At 35.1% G+C, this 19905-nt stretch overlaps 1 long non-coding RNA gene and 3 pseudogenes across 3 annotated transcripts; 3 read left to right on the top strand and 1 right to left on the bottom strand.

The window, feature by feature from the left end:
- Positions 1–1886: 1886 nt before the first annotated feature.
- Positions 1887–5336, top strand: LOC120197904 (annotated as a pseudogene).
- Positions 5337–5592: 256 nt separating this feature from the next.
- Positions 5593–8191, top strand: LOC120198636 (annotated as a pseudogene).
- Positions 8192–11704: 3513 nt separating this feature from the next.
- On the bottom strand, positions 11705–13765 carry LOC120197967. 3 transcript variants are annotated; one of them, XR_005523324.1, is made up of 7 exons: positions 13495–13765; positions 13318–13428; positions 13091–13155; positions 12429–13009; positions 11965–12110; positions 11850–11891; positions 11705–11752 (listed from the first exon to the last, which is right to left on the bottom strand). It is a non-coding gene; the product is annotated as an uncharacterized LOC120197967 (long non-coding RNA). The 3 variants fall into 3 exon arrangements; XR_005523323.1 differs by having other exon boundaries at positions 11850–12110; XR_005523325.1 differs by lacking the exon at positions 11850–11891.
- A 1078-nt stretch (positions 13766–14843) lies between these two features.
- LOC120197986 lies at positions 14844–16784 on the top strand (annotated as a pseudogene).
- Positions 16785–19905: the final 3121 nt, after the last annotated feature.

Raw genomic sequence — 19905 nt, 5'->3', positions numbered from 1 at the left:
ACCTCGATTTCCGTGCAATACTGATCGACCATAAAAATTCCATTCGAACGCCTTTGATCTTCAATTCAACTTTCAATAATTCCTCAGATACATATCAACATAAATTATATCAGAAACGTAGCTTAATTGCGATAAACGGATCGAATCGGGTGATAAATCAGTGAAAAACAGCTTACCGGGTTCGAATTTGGCGAAACGGACTTCGGATTCGGATTCAGGACGTCGAAAGGATAAAATATGACTTTTCGGAAATTTGGAATTTTTGGTCAAAATCAAAGTCAACAGGTTTGACCGGCAATTTCGAGGCCTTCAGGTTTGAATTTCGAAAAACAGATAGCGGAATCGGATTTGGAACGTCGAAAAATGTTAGGATAGGTATATTCAGTCGAAGTCAAATGTCGTTTAATGCCCGGTCAAATCCGGTCAAAGTTTTGGTCAACAATAGTCAACGATGGTCAACGGTCAACGGTCAATGGGTCGGGTCAACGGGTCGGGTCAACAGGTCGGTTCGGGTCAACGGGTCAGGTAAACGGGTCGTGTCGGGTTATGACCGGTCAAACCGATCAACTATGCACCAAAACCGGTCAAACCGGTTATTTGGACCATCCCCACGCGCAGTGGTGGCGCGTGGGGCCCCTTCCGGCTGCCTAAAAATCACGGAAAAATTCTTAAAAATTATTTTGAGCGATTTCAAGATAATTAAAGCTCGGTTCACAATTTTGAACGGAGGAGAGCTCGATTTCAACAAATCGGAAACTTTGACCGCTTCACCTTCTCATGCTCCGCCGTCGACGGAGACCAAGGATGACACCTGCGAACTCGAACGATGCGACGAACACGATGGTGCGGGAGGTGTCGTAAACGGATGACCCGATCGTCGTGAATCGATGAAAAACTAACTAAAATCGAGTTATTACCGACTATATTCCGACTGAAATTAACGACGAACGGAGACGATTCACGACAAAAGGTTTAAGGTTTTTTTTCCTCGCTCGATAACAAACACGATGGTGGTTTCGGCTCGTCGATCGGAGGTCGGACGGCGAGTAGATCGGAGTTCAAAGAGGGATTGATGAAGAGGAAAATCTGGAAAAAATTTACAGAAAACATACGGAAGAGATTTATAATTCTCTCCAAAATAAAAATGGTAAATCATGGGTTTAGCCACTGAATTTCTTACACTTCTTAAAACGGTCTACCAACTTTGAAATCTTATAATTTAATCTCCGATTTCTTCTAAAAATATCAATTAAATTCACCAATTTATATTTTTTTAAATTTAACCTCTAAATTAGGGTGTTACAAATATATATATTTTTTCAAATAATAAGTTTATATCACATAAAAATCTAGTTGTTCACCAGATGTTTTAACCTAAATTTTTACATAATAATGACTTAAAATCGATTCATATAGAAACGATTTCTCATAATAATCTTTATAAGAAAAAAAAACTTCTATCATAATCGATTTTTGTTATCATTATTCAATCATATATTTTAAGAAGTATCTTAATTCAAAAATCTATGTTAGAAGACCGATCGAAGAATCCAACTCCTATTTATTTTGGGTTTAAAATGAAAAATAAAAATAATTTATAAAATTAAAAGACGTAAATTGTTTTATAAAAAAAATAAACTTTTTATTAACTAAAAAATTATTTATGTCTAATTAAATATCTAAAAATATTTTTAAAATTTATTCAAAAATATTTAAATCATAAATAAATAATATTAATGATTTAAGAATTTGTTATTACCTATCCAAAGTTTTGAGTTTAAATATAGGGTATGCAAATATACGAGCATATGCAATGATATAAGTATATCATCCTATTCTTCAATTTACAATTGTCCATCGCCGGCGAGTAATTCAAAATCCGGCGCCTCAAATTCATCGCCTTGAAGCTTCATCAAAGCGAGAATAATCATAACTGATCTCTTTGAGCCGGTTATAGTATCTAGGCATGTCTTTGGATAGCTTCCCTCCATTCATTTCAGCTCAGCTCCATTATCTCGTCAATTATTTCCCCGAAAAAATCAAGGTAATTCCGTCTAACCCCATTCCCCAATATTTCCTTCAAACTTCTCATTTCAATCAACGGCATTACTTCGATTAAGAACTAGGGTTCCATTTTAACAGTAACGGAAATTTCAGTTTCTCTTTGTAATTCTGATTTGCAGGTTGAGCAAGTGTTATCTGGTGGCAAAACGTACGCCGGGGGTCTCGATCGATTCACATTGTTCATTCCATATTGCTTAGACTATATTAAATGTCTGTAAGATTTTTAACTGTGAAATGCAAGATTTGTTTAGTGAATTTGCTTTCTATTTAGATGATCTTATATAGATAATTTGTTTACATTGATCCAGGGGATATTATATATAATGCAGAGTTCCCATTGGCTCCACCGGATATTATATTTGGACCCGAAGATGAGGATTTTCACCCATTACACATGACTGGCAGTGTAGGAGAGGGGGACCTGAAGTTTCAAAACATTTTTTCTGATTGGAGCCATAAAGACCCGACAAGGCTGTAGCTCTAATTCAGGAATTGAGGTTAGGCTTGATGTTTACTGACACTTGCTATTGTAATGGAAAGTAAAATCTTTTATGGTTTATGTGTGGGTGGGTTTTTTTTTTGGGGGGGGGCGAAAGGCCAAGAAGTTAATGTTATTTTCTTGTTAAATAGGGACCAATATATGGCCTACCAGAAGAAACGTGTTGGAGAAGTGGATGATGATAGGTTGGAATTTGAGATTAGCACTATTTGTTCACGAGAGGTAATCTCTTGGCATTTAAGTTTGGTTTCTGAGGGATAAAGAGAAGATGCTGCTGTGTTGTTTTCTGAACCTAATTTGCAGTTCTTTTATATATATATATTTTCCATTGAGGTTAAGAGTAATGAATGAGGAGATAATGTGCAAACTCAGAGGTATTTCCTTTACAATACCCGTTTTTTCAATATTTGTTTATCTTGTCACAGAAAATCTTTCATTGAAGACCATTAACATCACATATATAGCCTTAATATGCATGTCTTTATTCTTCTCTTCCTTTGCAATTCTTATGCATGTCTATTTATGTTTGTATGAACTGAAAGTAAAAATTTGGCCATCACATAATTGCATATCGAACCTTTTAGTATTTTTAGACTCCGCTAAGCCATTGATATTTAATGTAATTATTTGAATCTGAAAATATCCCCCCCGTCCCATCTTTTCTCTATCTACTATTAACTTAGTTTACAGTTTGCCTCTGTTGAAGCTCTTCAATTTTATGATAAGCTTGCATTTGTAAACTGAATTAATTGAGTAGTGCCTTAACTCCTTCCTCTTTTCCTATTCCTTAACTGTACTGCAGGGAATTGAAATGCAAATTAGTTCAGGTGCTGAAAAGGTATTCCTTTGATAGCATGGTTTATAAGTAGATTTTGTGTGCTTTAAAAAATTGAATTTTTATTAAATCCATGGTCTTATGCCTTTGAATCTTAGCGTAGCCAGAAGAGGTCAAATTTGCTGTGCCTCTCATGGATATGAACATAAACAAAATGGTGCATGGGTGCCCCTGGAGGCATCCACAAAAGATTTACTTACAGGTTTAACTTTCCTTCTTTTCCTTCTCATTTATGTGTAATTTAATTCTTAAAAGTAACTGGTATGTAGTTGAATTGTTGTTCGACTTCTTTCTTCCCTTCTGTCCTCTATTTCTTTCCCACCCTAGTAAAGTTTGTAATCTTACAGGTAATATATCCTGTTGGAAAAAAGTATGCATCTACTCCCTCACCACCTCGTCTGAAATTGATATAACTACTGAGTTGAGAGCTCTGTTTTCTATAGAGGATGTCAAGCTTCCTTCATGGTTGGATGCAATGTGAGTTATGTGCATTATTCTACCTTCATGTGTTGCATATCTGAAAAGGTAAAAACAATTTGTGCTGACAAATTTCAGTTGGTTTTTGCCTTCTCATTTGAAGGTGCATGGCTGAATATCTTCCTCATCTAGAAGAATCTCTTCAGAAACAGGTCAGCTTCTTTTCTTCTTCTAGGCTTTCCGTTGAGTGGTTTGGAGCAGGAATGATATGCAATCTTCTTTGTTCTCCAGGTTGTGGAAGCTGTTTCATTAATTGATATAAGAAGACGCTTATAGAGTCATTAGCCCCATTGTTTGGAAGACCTTTGGAAGATGATCCGGTGTGCACTAATCGTGCCATTTATCTTGATATATTAAGTCTTAAATCCTTGAACATTGATTGTTAACAATGGTCATTGCTTTACGTGGCAGGTCTTTTGCAGAAAGGCCACATTTCTTACTTCTTCTGGAATCTTTGTTTTCCTGGTACCATTAGATAATTACTGATCATAGCATTTTCTGTTTTGGTGTTTGTGACGTTTAGGCTTAATTGAGGATTACTTCTACTAAGCTTGAATAAGTTCTGGATCATTTAGGATGTTATAGTTGCATTATGATTACATTTTATTTTAGTGCAATTAGTTTTTGTATCTTTCTTTTTGTACACATTTTTTACTGAACTTGGCCTCCAAAATTTACTTTCGATAGTACTATTGTAGGTACATATTTTTATTTCAACTCAGTTTCCTAAGCAGCAGCCAGCTCTGATGCTTCAAAGTTCTCAGGTAATACTATTTGCTTTTCCTATTGTAAAGTACTCAGGTTCTTGAGTAGAGTATTTAGATACCATTTTAAGACACATTGATCAAAAGTTTTTGAATTCATCTTGTTGAGGGTTCCAAAATAGCAATATAAATGTGTTAATTAATACTTGTGATGATATTTCTGAATAAGTTTATGGTTCTCCACAGTATCAGTTCCTCTACTTGTTGGAGAACTTCGTCATTTTTACAATTTGCTTGGCTGATTAAATGATTCTTTTGCAAATTTGATAATTACATGTGTTCTCATTGTGAAATACTGCAGCATATATCACCACAAGGAATACCGAAAAAGTCACCCCTTCTATCGGAATATCCCTGGAGTCCAAGATGGGAAGCATCACAAATGGCTGAGCTGATATTGTGATTTTCTTTACTGTCTTCATAGATTCAAAATTTATTTTTCTGCTTGTTTTGCTAATGTTAATCGATTTTCCAGAGACTTCTTGGCAGATGAGGCTTTGAACTTCAAACGGTTCTGTAATGAGTCTGAACCTCAACACTAGAACGACATGAAGATGCTGAAGTTTAATAAGGATTATGGATTATGTTTTATGCATCCAAGTTGTGTAAAAAAATGCTTAATGGAACATTATTTGGTAGTTTTAATTTATACAATTTCGGAAATGGTGTTTAATTTTGTAGAAAGGAAAGTAAAGCTTTTTGTCACTTTTAATGCATACTTCCGTCCAAAGAAATATATATTTTCAACAATGATTCTCAATTTTTCCAGTTAAATTTGTAAAATGTATATAGTATAGGGACCTTGTAAACGATTTAACCTTAAAACGCCGATTTTGGGAAATTGCTCTTAACGTCCCTAACGAACGCAACGCATCCCTTCCTTTGGATGGGCGGGAGCGGCCGGTTAGTTGATGTCCGTACTCTCTCTCTAAAAAAATTATCAATCGTCCCACTCAGAGACTGACAGACAATCCTTCAAATATATCATCTCATCTCCTTGTACTATCACATTTCCTTCTTCACATTTTCCTCACCAGTTCGCTCCATTTCCTCTCCCAACCCTAGTAAAACCTCTCAATTTCTCTCAATTTTTTTTTTTGAAAACAATCGACGATGAGAGAAATCCTTCACGTTCAAGGAGGCCAATGCGGGAACCAAATCGGTTCCAAGTTTTGGGAAGTGATCTGCGACGAGCACGGCATTGATTCTTCTGGTAGGTTCAATACGGATGGCAAATCATCCGAAAACCAACTGGAGCGGATCAATGTGTATTACAATGAGGCTTCCGGTACGTCCCTCGTGCGGTTCTCATGGATCTCGAACCCGGTACTATGGATAGTATCAGATCTGGTCCTTACGGCCATATCTTTAGGCCTGATAATTTCGTGTTTGGACAATCTGGTGCCGGAAACAACTGGGCCAAAGGTCATTACACTGAAGGTGCTGAGTTGATTGATGCTGTTCTTGATGTTGTTCGTAAAGAGGCTGAGAATTGTGATTGCTTGCAAGGTATACACATTATTTCAACATTTTCATAGTAATCGAAATTGTTTCTCGTGTTTATTGTCCTATAAATTTATATTACGGTAAATCTGCGTTGATTTTCTTGCAAGTGTTCTTTTAGTGGCGTTTAACTTTTTCGTTTTCGCCTCGAAGTTCGTAACTCTTATCTCTGTTTGAGTTGCAATATCACTTTCATGATAACGACATAGAACTGCTCTTTGTGAAATCACCTCAATTTAACCTATCTTGTAATCTGTAAACAATAGCTAGATCTTCAAAATTATATTGATTATTCATTGTGCAAATTACATGAAATGACTGCTGCTTTGTTCCATGATCAACCTTTTTCTTTAGTTGGCTGATGGTTTAGACTGCGTTGTTATTAGTAAGCTTCTTTTTGTATGGTGTGGAGGCTATAGTGGCCACGGTCTTTATCTTCCTTTTTCAGAGATATATAAATATATATTTATTTAAATAAGCAGATTTGTTTATCTATATGGTTATTCCTTTTTTTTCTCTTCATTGTATGGTTTTGATTGCCCAACAGCATGTCATTTTGTTCTTTATATTCTATCGACAATACTTTTGGAGCCTTGATAATCTTTTTTAAGGAATTTGGTGGAGCATTGGGGACCCTTAACAGCTCATCGTCATATGAATGCAGTCTTTGCATTATTATTATGGCTTGGCCAATATTTTAACATCTGAATCTTGAAGCAACAATGATCTCTAAATGAGCATGGGGAATCATAACTAACATGCATATATGCATACAACATGTGACTTAGTATCAATCTAAGAACAGTAACAATCAAATGGTAAATTGTAACATTGGCTTCAGTATCAATCTCACTTGTTTACGTTATTTCTGGACCAGGCTTCCAGGTATGCCATTCACTTGGAGGAGGCACCGGCTCCGGCTTGGGAAAGCTCCTGATTTCAAAAATCAGAGAAGAATATCCAGACAGGATGATGATGACATTTTCTGTTTTCCCTTCACCTAAAGTCTCGGACACAGTTGTGAAGCCGTATAATTCCACCCTTTCTGTGCACCAGTTGGTTGAGAACGCTGATGAATGCATGGTTCTTGACAATGAGGCACTTTATGTTATTTGCTTCCGGACATTGAAGCTCACTAATCCGAGCTGTGAGTGATAAAATATTAATCTTGATGGATGGTTTGCAATAAACGTGAAAATAACTCTTCCTTTTTAATCCTGCAGTTGGAGATCTGAACCACTTGATTTCCTCAACAATGAGTGGTGTAACATGCTCCCTTAGGTTCCCCGGACAGCTGAACTCCTACACCTGCGAAAGTTGGCTGTGAACCTGAACCCATTCCCACGTCTTCACTTCTTTATGTTGGGTTTGCACCCCACATCTCGTGGTTCCCAGCATTACATTTCTCTCACAGTCCCGGAGTTGACTCAGCAGATGTGGGATGCCAAGAACATGATGTGTGCTGCTGACCCTCGCCACGGTCGCTATTTGACAGCCTTAGCTATGTTCCGAGGCAAGATGAGCACTAAAGAGGTTGATGAACAGATGATTGACGTTCAGAACAAGAATTCATCATACTTCTTGGGGTGGATACCCAACAACGTGAAGTCCAGTGTCTGTGATATTCCACCAAAGAGCCTGACGATGTCATCAACGTTTGTTGGGAACTCAACATCAGTCCAGGAGATGTTTAGGAGGTTAAGTGAACAATTCACCGCAATGTTCGTCGCAAGGCCTTTTTGCATTGGTACACTGGTGAAGGGATGGATGAGATGGAGTTCACTGAAGCAGAGAGCAACATGAATGACTTGGTTGCAGAGTATCAGCAATACCAGGATGCGACCGTGGAGGACGATGAGGGCGAGTACGAGGACGAAGGTCTGGAGGGGGAGAACTATGAGAATGAAAAGAAAATGTGACGCAGCCTATTGAATGTTTGAGAATAAAAACCTTCCCTGCCTTATGTTTTACTACTACAAAGTAGAAATAGTAGGTGTGTAGATAATAGTGCTTGTATGATTTTCTGCTTTATTATTGTATTGTATTTCCTAGGACGATGTTTTCTTTTTGCTTTTTTCTTTTTACTTTCAAATAAAGAATAGTATCCGCTCTTTAACTTCTAGTCTTTCAATACCCACTAATAACCACGATTTTGAAATATTATTAATCTATATATATTTTATATATTACCTAATTATTCTAATACATATAAAAGTAATTTATTATTACTAAATATCAAATAATTTTAAAATGTCTAAATAAAATTTAATAAAATAATTATAAAGAGTAAAAGTTAACTTTTGTTTTAGTTTATATTTGAGTAAAAAAAAAGCCTCTTCGCTCCTTCACACGTGCCACCCTCCACTCTATATCTAGCTAAATACCTAAAAGACCCCGCACAAATAGTTAAAGACACTGCATATTGTTGTCAAGAAGATGATGCATTAAATTTCAAATTAATTGAATCATTAATTGAACCTCCTCAAAAAGATTCAACGGATATCATCTCTCTCCTAAAGAATCTCTTCCAATTTACAATTCCGCGATTCTGCCTCCTAAAGATTCTAAGCATAACTTGCTTTACATGCGGAGTTATATTTCTTAGACCTGCAAATCTGCTTCCTCTCAAGCCTCGCTTCAGCAGCTCTGGCCTTTGTTGCTCTTTCCAGATCACAAGAACCAAAGCTTAGGCTCTCGTCAGCTTCCTCTGCAGGCATGTTGAGATCGATGAGACCCAGTGGTCCCACCTTATCATTCAACTTGCTTATTCCTCCAATGTTTGAAGCTACCCAGCAAATCATTCCACCACTTGGATGCTCGGAACTCTTCACCAACGGTTCTTGATGGAAATTTTGACCACCGCCGGTGTTTTCGGTCACCGTGAAAATCTGGGTTAAAAGAGAAATGAATAAAGGAGGGAATAAAATCAAGAACCCATTGATCAAAAAGAAAGGGAAAAAAATAAAACACCTTTTGTCTCTTTGCTTTCAACTCCATGTTTTCAGATTTTTGTTGATCGTAAAAACGCTTCTTATTCTCTATATCCTGTCGGAATATAGTAGAAAATCATTAAAATGACTGAGTAAAAGATGAAGACAATGTGATAATATATGAGAAAAGGAAAGAAAATTCAGTTTTTTCAGTATATCGTTGCGCCGAGTAAACTCATTTATAATCTCTAGTAGTTGTTCTTTCTTCTGTGTAATTGTCATGGTAAAAAACAGAAACAATACGAATCAGTAAACAGAGAAAGCTATAAAGAACCAGAAAAAAATTTTAAAAAGAGAGAAATAAAAGAACCTTTTTAAGATTATTGACACGGGGTTTCCGTTTAGGCGACGGAGGGGATTTCTCATCAGATTCACTCGGGGAGAATGAAAGAGGGGTAGCGGGACTCGAAGTCAATGCCTTTTCCAACGGTTCCACAGTCTCATAAGTAGAGCCGACGACTCTAGAGGGCAATGGCGGCGGCGGTGGTGGTGATGGTTTTGTAGTGGACAAAGATGCGGCTGCAAACTTTGATTTTGAATAAGAATTAGATCTCTTCTTCTTGGAGCCCCAGGTGAAGCCGAATCGACGGCGCAACTCGGATTGGAAGATAAGATGGGGGAGCTCCAACATAATGGAGGCAACGAACTTACCTTCGTCTGTGACAGCGATACTGTCACAGCCCTGTTCCATTGTCACCCGCAAAACAAAAAATAGCAACAAAATTAACAAGGAAATATAAAATAAAAAGAACGAAGGTCTCTCTGTTAACGGAAACAATGGAGGGTTTTCACCATAGAAGGAAAAGGAACAGAAAGAATTGAGAATTGAAAAACAGAGCAGGGGAAAAGCTTATAATATAAAGACTTTAAGGCCAAGTCAATCGTATTATATATGAACCAATAGATTAGGGTCTGGAAGATGGGAATTATGGAGAGTGCGGTAACCAGGAAAAGGCCTCAACAGTTTGGGCCGACATTTAATTTTAATGGTAAAAATGGTATTTGAACGTTATTGGAGGTGAAATATCAACCATTAGATTAAGGGTGTGCAAGATCTGAACCGTTAAAAAATAAAGGCTTCAACCTAAAATAACCCCTGAAGTATGATCATTGTCTACTTTATGTACTTAACATTTGTATACTGTCACCTTAACGTATTTTATCGTTTGCATTTTTATTTCATCCGATTTTTTTTAGAAAGGAATGATGTGATACTCTCAAAAAATACTACATGACTCTGTCAAGAAGTTTTAATTTTCTATAATATATAACAATTATATAAATTTCTAAATACAATTTAAGAAATTGAAACTTTACCATTTTTTATTTGACTATTATATTTTCATTTTCTAATTTCTTGACTTGGTTGACAACTTGACTAAAATGCCATTTTTTGTAAAATTACAATCAGGCTTTTTTTTAATTAATCATTGATATCCAATCTATTGACCGACTAATCCAAATCGGTACTGTAAAGACAAGAACGACCATCCCAGCCCAGTTTACTCCATTCACAAACGTCAGGATTCGAACTCCTAACCTTGCTTAAGGAACTTAGTGTCTCATCCCACTAGACTAACTGATTGTTGATAATTAGGCTTCAAATACAGGGTAAAATACATAAATGATTTCCAACATTAAGATATTATTTTGTTAAATATACAATCATTAAAATTTACAAAATGATCTTTTAATTATAATGTACTGTTTTGTTAAGTCCTTTCTGACTATTAACAGTTACAAAATGATACTCCAACTATTCATAAATTTCAAACTCATCATTTTATGTTAAAAAATTAACAATAGTTTAAACTATACGTTAAATTATTGACTGCGATATATAAAACCTGATATCAAAATCTCAAACAATTATCATATATCAATCAGCAGGTTAACGTCTAATTCAAAATGTTGTAATTTTTTTTTTACAAAAAAGAATAAGTTGAAAATATATCAATATTCAAAGATCATTTTATAATTTTTAATAGTCAGTGACTCAAAAAAACACACCATATAATTAAGGAACAATTTTATAACTTTAAATAATCAAGAAATCTAATAAAACAATACTCTATAACCAAAGAACCATTTGTGTGTTTTACTTGAATACTATTATGTTTATTGTAAACCAAAACACGTAAAATATTAAATTTGAATTAAATAGTAAAATCTAAGTTTCAATTCACTAAATTCTATTGATAATAATTATCAAACCAAAATTATTTATTTATTTTTTACTTTAGTCGACCATAAGTAACTTAAGATTATAGAACTCTCATCACCCTACCGGACCAAATTAGTATATGAGCCTTTTGTTTTATATCTGAAATTATAATATATACTAAAATTTAATGCAATCAAATTTAAATTTCAACATTCATCATTCTTGTCTTTCTTCGAACATCGAAGAACAAGTTTAACCATTTACTTGGTGTTTCTTCATTCTATACTGTCAACTTTATTGATGAACTCAAAACATGATTCATCGAAGAAACTCTGTTCTCATAGATTAGAGGGGGGGTGATTATACCAAACTGAACCCAGTCTAAGTTGTAGGAAGCTCGAGCTCAACTTTGGAAACAAAAGTCATACTTTTACCGTTACATCGAATAAATATGAACTGCAAAAAAGAGATAAATCATAAAGTGGTTAAATCAGAAATCCGTGATTCCTTGTGCAATTACAGAGGGAAGACGAGCATATAACCAGAAACTTACCACCTTGGAGCATGGTCGCGACTCGTGATGGTGGCATAGCTTCTTGTGGAAATTAGTATACATAGAAGCAAAACAATATGAGAGACATGGAATAAAATGTATGTGAATAACTTACAAGTTACAAGCCAAGAAGATACAAGAGGTCAAGTTGTCTTGGGAGTGGAGGCTTTCAATCTGGGAACTTTAAATGTAGAAGTGAAAATTTCGGAGTTTCTGAAATGGGTATTTCTTCATCCTTTTTTCTCTTCAAACTCTGCTTTCCTAAACAACAATAACGGAAGTTAAATTTTAGTTGGTTAATGGATCTTTCACATAAAAACAGCAAGTAATTCACTTTGGTATTAAACTAATCAAATGAATTACTTCAGCCAGCAAGACAAATATAAGTAAATCTGTAACTTTCAAGTTCTATTCTAGGGATAGAGGAAATCAAGCACAGGAACTTTCTCAATGGTAATTATTTAGGGGAACTTTAAGGTCCTAGAGGCCACAAATGAAGATTATGATACAAAAAGAACTAAAAGAATTCATGTCAAAATCATATCAATTAATGTTTAAGCTAAACTGACCACAAAGTACCTTTCCATTGTCCTTCAGAATATCCGGAACATGAGCAGATCGTTCTTTCTTCGTAGTATCATCGAATCCATCCCTACCACCATTATCTCCTCCCAGAACACATGTTCTCCCACCTTCTGAACATCGTCTTATAACAGGTTTATAAGAAAAACTTCTGGACTTCCTTAACCACTCTATCTCCCTAGATAATTTAGAAACTTCTTCATTTAATCTATTTGCATCAGCCTCTTTTCGAGACACTTCGGATTTCAATCTCTCAATTATTTCGTCTTTTCAGTATTAGATGACCTCAGATCCTCCATATTGGAAATAAGTACCTCAATTTTCCTATTAGTCTTTTCAAATTCAGACTGCTTGCTGTTTAATTTATCTGTATACCAACTTTCAAGAATGTTTAACTGATTCCATGCAAACTTATTCTCTGTCGTAAGTGCTGCAATCTGAGAACTCGTTTGTGAAGCGAGATTTTCGTATTCCAGCTTTAGCTTTTGTAAATCGCCTTCTAGTGCACTCGAAGTAATACACTTTGAACCACAATCCATACATCTTGGCATTCCTTTTTTGGTTTCTTTGGGGACATCCTATATATAATGAAATGATTAATAGCTTTGAAATTTTACAATGCGTAAACTATGAAAAGAACAAAATAATAAAAAACATACTTTCGAGTTTTTACTGAGGATGTCAAACCAGACTCTGAAATTGCACAATTCATCCTCTGTTTCTTCTGTAATAAAACAATTAAACAAACATAAACATCGCCAATACTAAATTTCTAATCAATGGACTCACTCCTTAACAATGAATTCAACTCCACATGAAAGAACTCACTTTTGAATTATTTTTTTAAAGGAAAAAAGAAGCAAATATCATGGGGGGAAACACATACCTAATTTCAATTTGCAAAGATCATCTTCTCTTTGCTTCAATCCTACATCAAATCGGCTTTTGCAGCCTCAAGCACACACGCTATCTCTTTTGATTCCAAATAAGTCTTCATCTAAACAACAAAAAGACATATAAAATAAAATAAAATTTTCAAAATCCTAAATTCAAACACTTTTACCTGAGAGATGTGACCTTCGTAGAGGCGAACGTCAGAGGCCCACCGTTCGTATTGTAACTTTATCCGATCTTCAAGAACCTTCCTTTCTTGAGCAAGAGTTTCAAGATGTTGTTGCTGAGATTTAAGCATCTTAACCAAACCTTCAAAGATTTTATCCCATTTCTCGCGCACTGATGAGACTGTTGAACGCGTTTTCATTCCCATTGTTGAATCTTTAATTGCAGAATTTTCAGGGTTCTTTTTATCAGTGTTTTGAGTAAGAAGCTCTGTATTTCGGGGGGGGGGGGAATTAAGCGGCAGACTTTCGGCGTATATAAATTGAAATACATAAGATGATACTTACTTGCGCCGATGACGTACAAATACCATTTTTCCTTTTGGTGTTTATAATGTTGTGGATTGGGCTTCTGTAAGACGCGACATCAACATTCAAATATAAAGTCGGCCCAAATGGTTTCTCAATCCAAATTAAGACGAACTTTTATCAATTAAAATTAAGAATATATTATTTTAATTATAAAATAATTAAATGGTTATTTTAATTTTGAATTAAAGGATGTATTTACAGAGGGTGTTCATATGTTTACTATTTAAAATTCATTTATAACTTACTTTTATAAAAAAATATCATGATTTATTATTTTAAATAAAGCATTTAATTTTTTAAATAATTGTTATTTTAATTCACATATGATTTAAAATTCGTGATCTTCTTAAATAATTATAAAGAAAATTTCATAATTGTACTAATATTAATAAATAATAATTTTCAAAATTAAAAAAAAAATGTATTTAATTAAATTGGTAAAACCCATGTAATGCGGGAATATTTCTTCTTTATCTAAAAACGGATCATAAAATGCGACGTGAATCCACAGGATCTATATTGTCTGTATTAACGACTCCATGAACAATACCTTCCAAAAAAGCTAAATACTTGCAGGAAAGTCTTTCAATTTTATCTCGATTTCTCCACATGTAAAACCTGAAGCTTCATCCAACTTTAATTTACATTTTTGTTAAAGAGTTTTAACTAGAAACAAAGATTCTCGGGGGAATATCCCAAGTCTCCATCTGATCTTCCAAGATATTTGCTTGTTCCAACCTGCCGGCCACCACCTCCCTCAAAGATACACCAATTCGGCCAAACAACTACAGTTCGTAACCGGCGATAGCCCGTTCTTTCTATTGCATGCTATTACGTTGATGCATACTAAGTGGTGCTTGTTGGTTTTGTCTTTCCTGCACTTCCGAGGCTTAAACTTTAGGCCTTCGCTTATATGTTCTTCAATCTCAAGACCCTTTGCATTGGGCTGATTTTCCTTTTGTTCTCATCTTACATTGATCAAGAATGTGTCCACTAGGCAAAGATGTCTCGCAAAATGGAAACATCAAGACACTGGAGTCGGCCGGAACCATATTCGAGGCTGAAGATCCCGATATCCTCAGGATGTTGGAAAGACCGAGAGCAATAAATGTAGAGCGGAACCGATCATTCGAGGAGAATATAGATCACTTTGAAGGGCTATCTCCACATGGTAGAAGGTCGGGGTTCAACACGCCTATATCGTATACATGCTTCGAGACTCATGCCATGGTCGCCGAGGCATGGGAGAACCTGAGACGTTCCACCGTTTACTACCGCGGCCAACCAGTCGGAACTATTGCCGCAATGGATCATTCTGTTGAAGAACTCAATTATGATCAGGTCTTCTATTACCTACCGTTTACTAATAACAACATTGTTTTGGGAACTTTTAAGGTACATAACCTGTTTTGCAGGTTTTTGTCAGAGATTTTGTTCCAAGTGCTTTAGCCTTTTTGATGAATGGGGAAGAAGGGATAGTGAAGATTTTCTATTGAAAACTCTTCATTTACAATCATGGGAGAAAATGATAGACCAGTTCAAGCTAGGGGAAGGAGTGATGCCAGCAAGTTTCAAAGTGATCCACAATCCGAAAACCAACAGTGAAATTTTGATCCCGGACTTCGGCGAGAGTGCAATAGGGAGAGTAGCGCCTGTCGATTCCGGATTCTGGTGGATCATTTTGCTTCGTGCTTATACGAAGCATACTGGAGACTCATCGTTGGCCGAAATGCCCGACTGTCAAAGGGGTATGCGACTTATACTCAGCTTATGCCTTTCGGAAGCATTCGACACATTCCCGACTCTTCTGTGTGCCGATGGATGTTGCATGATCGACCGCAGAATGGTTTGTTTCCCACTCAATTGCCTCTCATTGTTCAAATACATTGGCTTAGTTATTCAAATCTCTGCTAATCCAGGGTGTATATGGTTATCCAATTGAGATCCAAGCACTGTTCTTCATGGCTCTAAGATGTGCATTGCTTTTACTAAAACAAGACCAAGAGGGCAAAGAATTCATGGAACGTATAGTTAAACGCCTCCATGCTTTAAGCTACCACATGAGGAATTACTTTTGGCTGGACCTGAAGCAACTAAACGACATATACCGCTATAAAACAGAGGAATACTCTCACACGGCGGTCAACAAGTTCAACGTGATGCCGGATTCGCTGCCGCATTGGGTGTTCGATTTTATGCCGACACGAGGTGGCTATTTCATTGGGAATGTCAGCCCTGCGAGAATGGATTTCCGTTGGTTTTGTTTAGGCAATTGTGTGGCGATTTTGTCGTCGTTGGCGACTCCGGAGCAGGCGTCAGCGATTATGGATCTTATCGAATCACGTTGGGAAGAATTGGTCGGAGAAATGCCGTTGAAGATAAGTTATCCAGCTCTTGAAAGCCATGAATGGCGAATTGTGACGGGATGTGACCCCAAGAATACTAGATGGAGTTATCACAATGGAGGATCCTGGCCGGGTAATTAAGTTTCTCATCACATTATGGTATATTTTGAAGGGTAAATTGCACTAATCATCCCTAAACAATCATCTACAGTCTAAATTAGTCCTTAAATCCTATAAAAGCTTTGTGTTTGCAGTGCTTCTATGGCTGCTCACAGCTGCTTGTATCAAAACTGGGCGCCCACAGATAGCGAGACGTGCCATAGAACTTGCGGAGAACCGGTTGTCGAAAGACCACTGGCCGGAGTACTACGATGGGAAGGTGGGGCGATATATGGGGAAACAAGCTCGTAAGTATCAGACATGGTCCATTTCTGGGTATTTAGTAGCGAAAATGATGCTTGAAGATCCATCTCATCTGGGTATGATTTCACTGGAGCAAGATAAACAGACAAAGCCCCTCATGAAAAGATCAACTTCCTGGACTTGCTGATACCTTTATTCCTATACCCATCTCCTCGTATACATTGATTCAAACACATAAATGATTGAAATATTATTATGAACAATATACTGTCCATCAATCTTTATAAAACAGCAAAGTTATAAAGAATTCTGAACTTTCAAGGTTTCATGGAATGAAAGACTAATGAAACCTTTTATTTATTTGCATTTGAACTCTTTCCAAGATATTTAGCTAGAAAACAATATATGGCGCCTTCTTTAAGTCGAAGTTACTGATGTGGTGTGCAATTGCTCAAGATACTATTTTCCAAGAAAAGAATGAACCCCAACTACACACTTCAAATGTTTGGGTTCATGAAATTCATCAAACTCTTGTCAATTTCAAGGATAGGCAAAATTATCTTAATTAAAAGAGAGAGAGAGAGAGATGATCAATTTAGTATTAGTTAATTTTGAAAGTGACATAATTTTCATATTTATAAATATTAAAAGGGAAATTTGTTAGAATTTTAAGAGTTGAGATATAAACATTGAAGTTTAAATTTATTATTATATTAATTAAATTTATATAAATTTGATGAAAAATATTAACACGAATGTTAAGTAACTATTTATTTAAAAGGGTGAAGTACACACATGATTTATCGATTAAAGGACATTGTTTTGTAGAGTCTTCCGACTATTAAAAGTTACAAAATGATCATCCGACTATTCATATGTTTCAAATTCGTCCTTTTCTATTTAAGAATTGATAGTCTTCTAAACTAGACATTAACATAATGATTGTAATACAATAAAATCCTATTTTAATGATGTTTAGTGGCATCGTCGTTGCTATCTTCAAGCATTGGCTCAACGATGTAATGTAAACAGATAGTCAATCCATAAAATATAGCTCAAATGTTCTCGGATCATATTTTATTAATAGGATAATATCTAGCTCAGACGATCGTCAATTTTTTTAACGAAAAATGACAAGCTTGGAACATATAAACAGTCGAGCGATCATTTTGTAACTTTTAATAGTAAAAGGGTTCAACAAAGCAGTGTCATACGGTCAGATATCATTTTATAACTTTTAATAGTCGGAGGATTCAACAAAGTAGTGTCCTATAGTCGGGGGATCATTTGTGTACTTTACTTAAAAATAGTTGACGTTGTTCGATTTGAATTAGTCTATTAATGATTAAAAAATACATTTGACATAATGTGAATGAAGTATTATTTTTTCTCACGATGCTGAATCAAATAATAACCCTACAAAAATACTAACCATGTTGCTAAACCAGAGCTGAAACTTGAACAAGAATAAAACTTGTAAAACCATACCAGATAAAGAAAGCACTCTGATTACAGTTATGGCTTTGATTGAGCCTAGAAGATACAAGGAAATACTTGTATGCAGCGTCTTAGTCTTTTTATTGATTAATGCAGGTATTTACTTTACCTTAATTATCCTTTAATTCTGCCTTAAAACTCAATCAAGCGAAAACTTAAAAGTAGTTAAAGAATCAAACTTCTTCATTCTGCTTTCCTTCTTAATTATCTTTAACAAATCATAATTTTCCTTAATATGTAGCATTCTTTCCAACTAAGAGATTATTGGAATTTGGAGAAGTATTAGATAAAAATATAATTTTTTATTAATAAAAAATATGATTTGTTTATATATACGAAAGTTAAATCTATATACTTATTTACCTATATATATATATATATATATAATACAAAGATAACATTACAAATAAAAGAAAAAGTTGAAGCAATATGCATCAAATTTGAATTTGAGTTTTTGACTGCGGGAAACTTACACGAGCATAGAGAATTACAGTACAATTAAGAGGTGCAAAATTTTCAAAAATCTTAACACAGATTACAGTAATTAATTAAGTATTTATGGTTTTGGGTAATTGTTATAGTTAATGTGAAAATTAGAAAACACTCAAAACAAGAAGAAAGCAGTGAATGTGCATGTGTCTGCGATTATCATAAGTCCGCTGTGCTTCTTGGTTTCTTAATCCTTTGTGCTTAGTTGCCTAAGTCTAAAGTCCACGCTTCAACTTCTTTTGTTTACTTTTGCAGTTATTCCGAGATAATCTCACGTGGGGTCTTAATTATGCTGCTTTAAAACTTATTTCAATACACATATTTTCAAATTTTCAAGTTCGAAATCATTTCAAAATATTGAGATGAGTTTAATTTAATCAAAGATGTGTATGCTTATTTTAAATTATAAAATTAAAATATACTTTACATTATAATAGATTATAATCTATTATGAGTTATTATTCTATACACCTACAGTAGAAATAAAATATTTCACAAATAAAATATAATATTATTATGTGTCTTATTTATAAATTTTAAAACAATAACCTTAAATCATCATAGAATATATAATAACATTAAAATTGCATTAATGAACTATTTTTCATCATGAATATTTAAGATAACAATTTATATATTATACAATAATATATTTTTGGTACCACTAGCCCATACAAGAAAGCACACAGTGCGTAGGTAAGTGAATTAAGATAGTGAAATGTGACAATTGAATGGCTACGATTAAATATATTAGTGAATTAAGAACAATAAGAAATTTGTCGTTGCTTTGTCTATTTATTACGCACAGGTTCTGTCAGTTCATCAGAAACGAGCAATCATGATTCAGTGCTTTAATTTATTTTAAAAAGAAAATGAGCCAAAAGAAATTAGACGTTTTTCCCAATAAATCACCGGTGATCGGTATATTTATCGATCTAATACCAGTCAGATTATATTTCTCGATCTAACACCCGTAGCAGTAAAGCGCGCCCCCTGAACCGCGCTTTACGCTGATTTGGCGCCACGTGGGTATAGCGCACCCCCTGCCCCGAGATATACGGTGATCTGGCGCCACGTTGGTATAACGTGCCCCCTGATCCGCGCTATACCTGGTTATCTGACATGTGTGGTATAGCGCGGTGCAGGGGGCGCGCTATACCCCTAAATACCCGCCCGTCCACATCTCAATCCTCCCTATAAATACATCCATCCTCAATCACTTTTATCACACTAAATTCTTTCAAATTTTCTAAATTTTCTCAAATACTATCTCTTTTAAGGTATATTTTATAATATTTTTATTATTATATATTTAATTTATTTAAGTATTTTATTTTATTTAATATTTTA

This window comes from Hibiscus syriacus, unplaced genomic scaffold (genome assembly GCF_006381635.1).
Source record: "Hibiscus syriacus cultivar Baekdansim isolate YM2019G1 unplaced genomic scaffold, ASM638163v2 tig00117056_pilon, whole genome shotgun sequence".
Lineage (NCBI taxonomy): Eukaryota > Viridiplantae > Streptophyta > Magnoliopsida > Malvales > Malvaceae > Hibiscus > Hibiscus syriacus.
The sequence above is the reverse complement of the archived record's forward strand: the minus strand, read 5'-3'. Positions and strand labels throughout refer to the sequence as shown.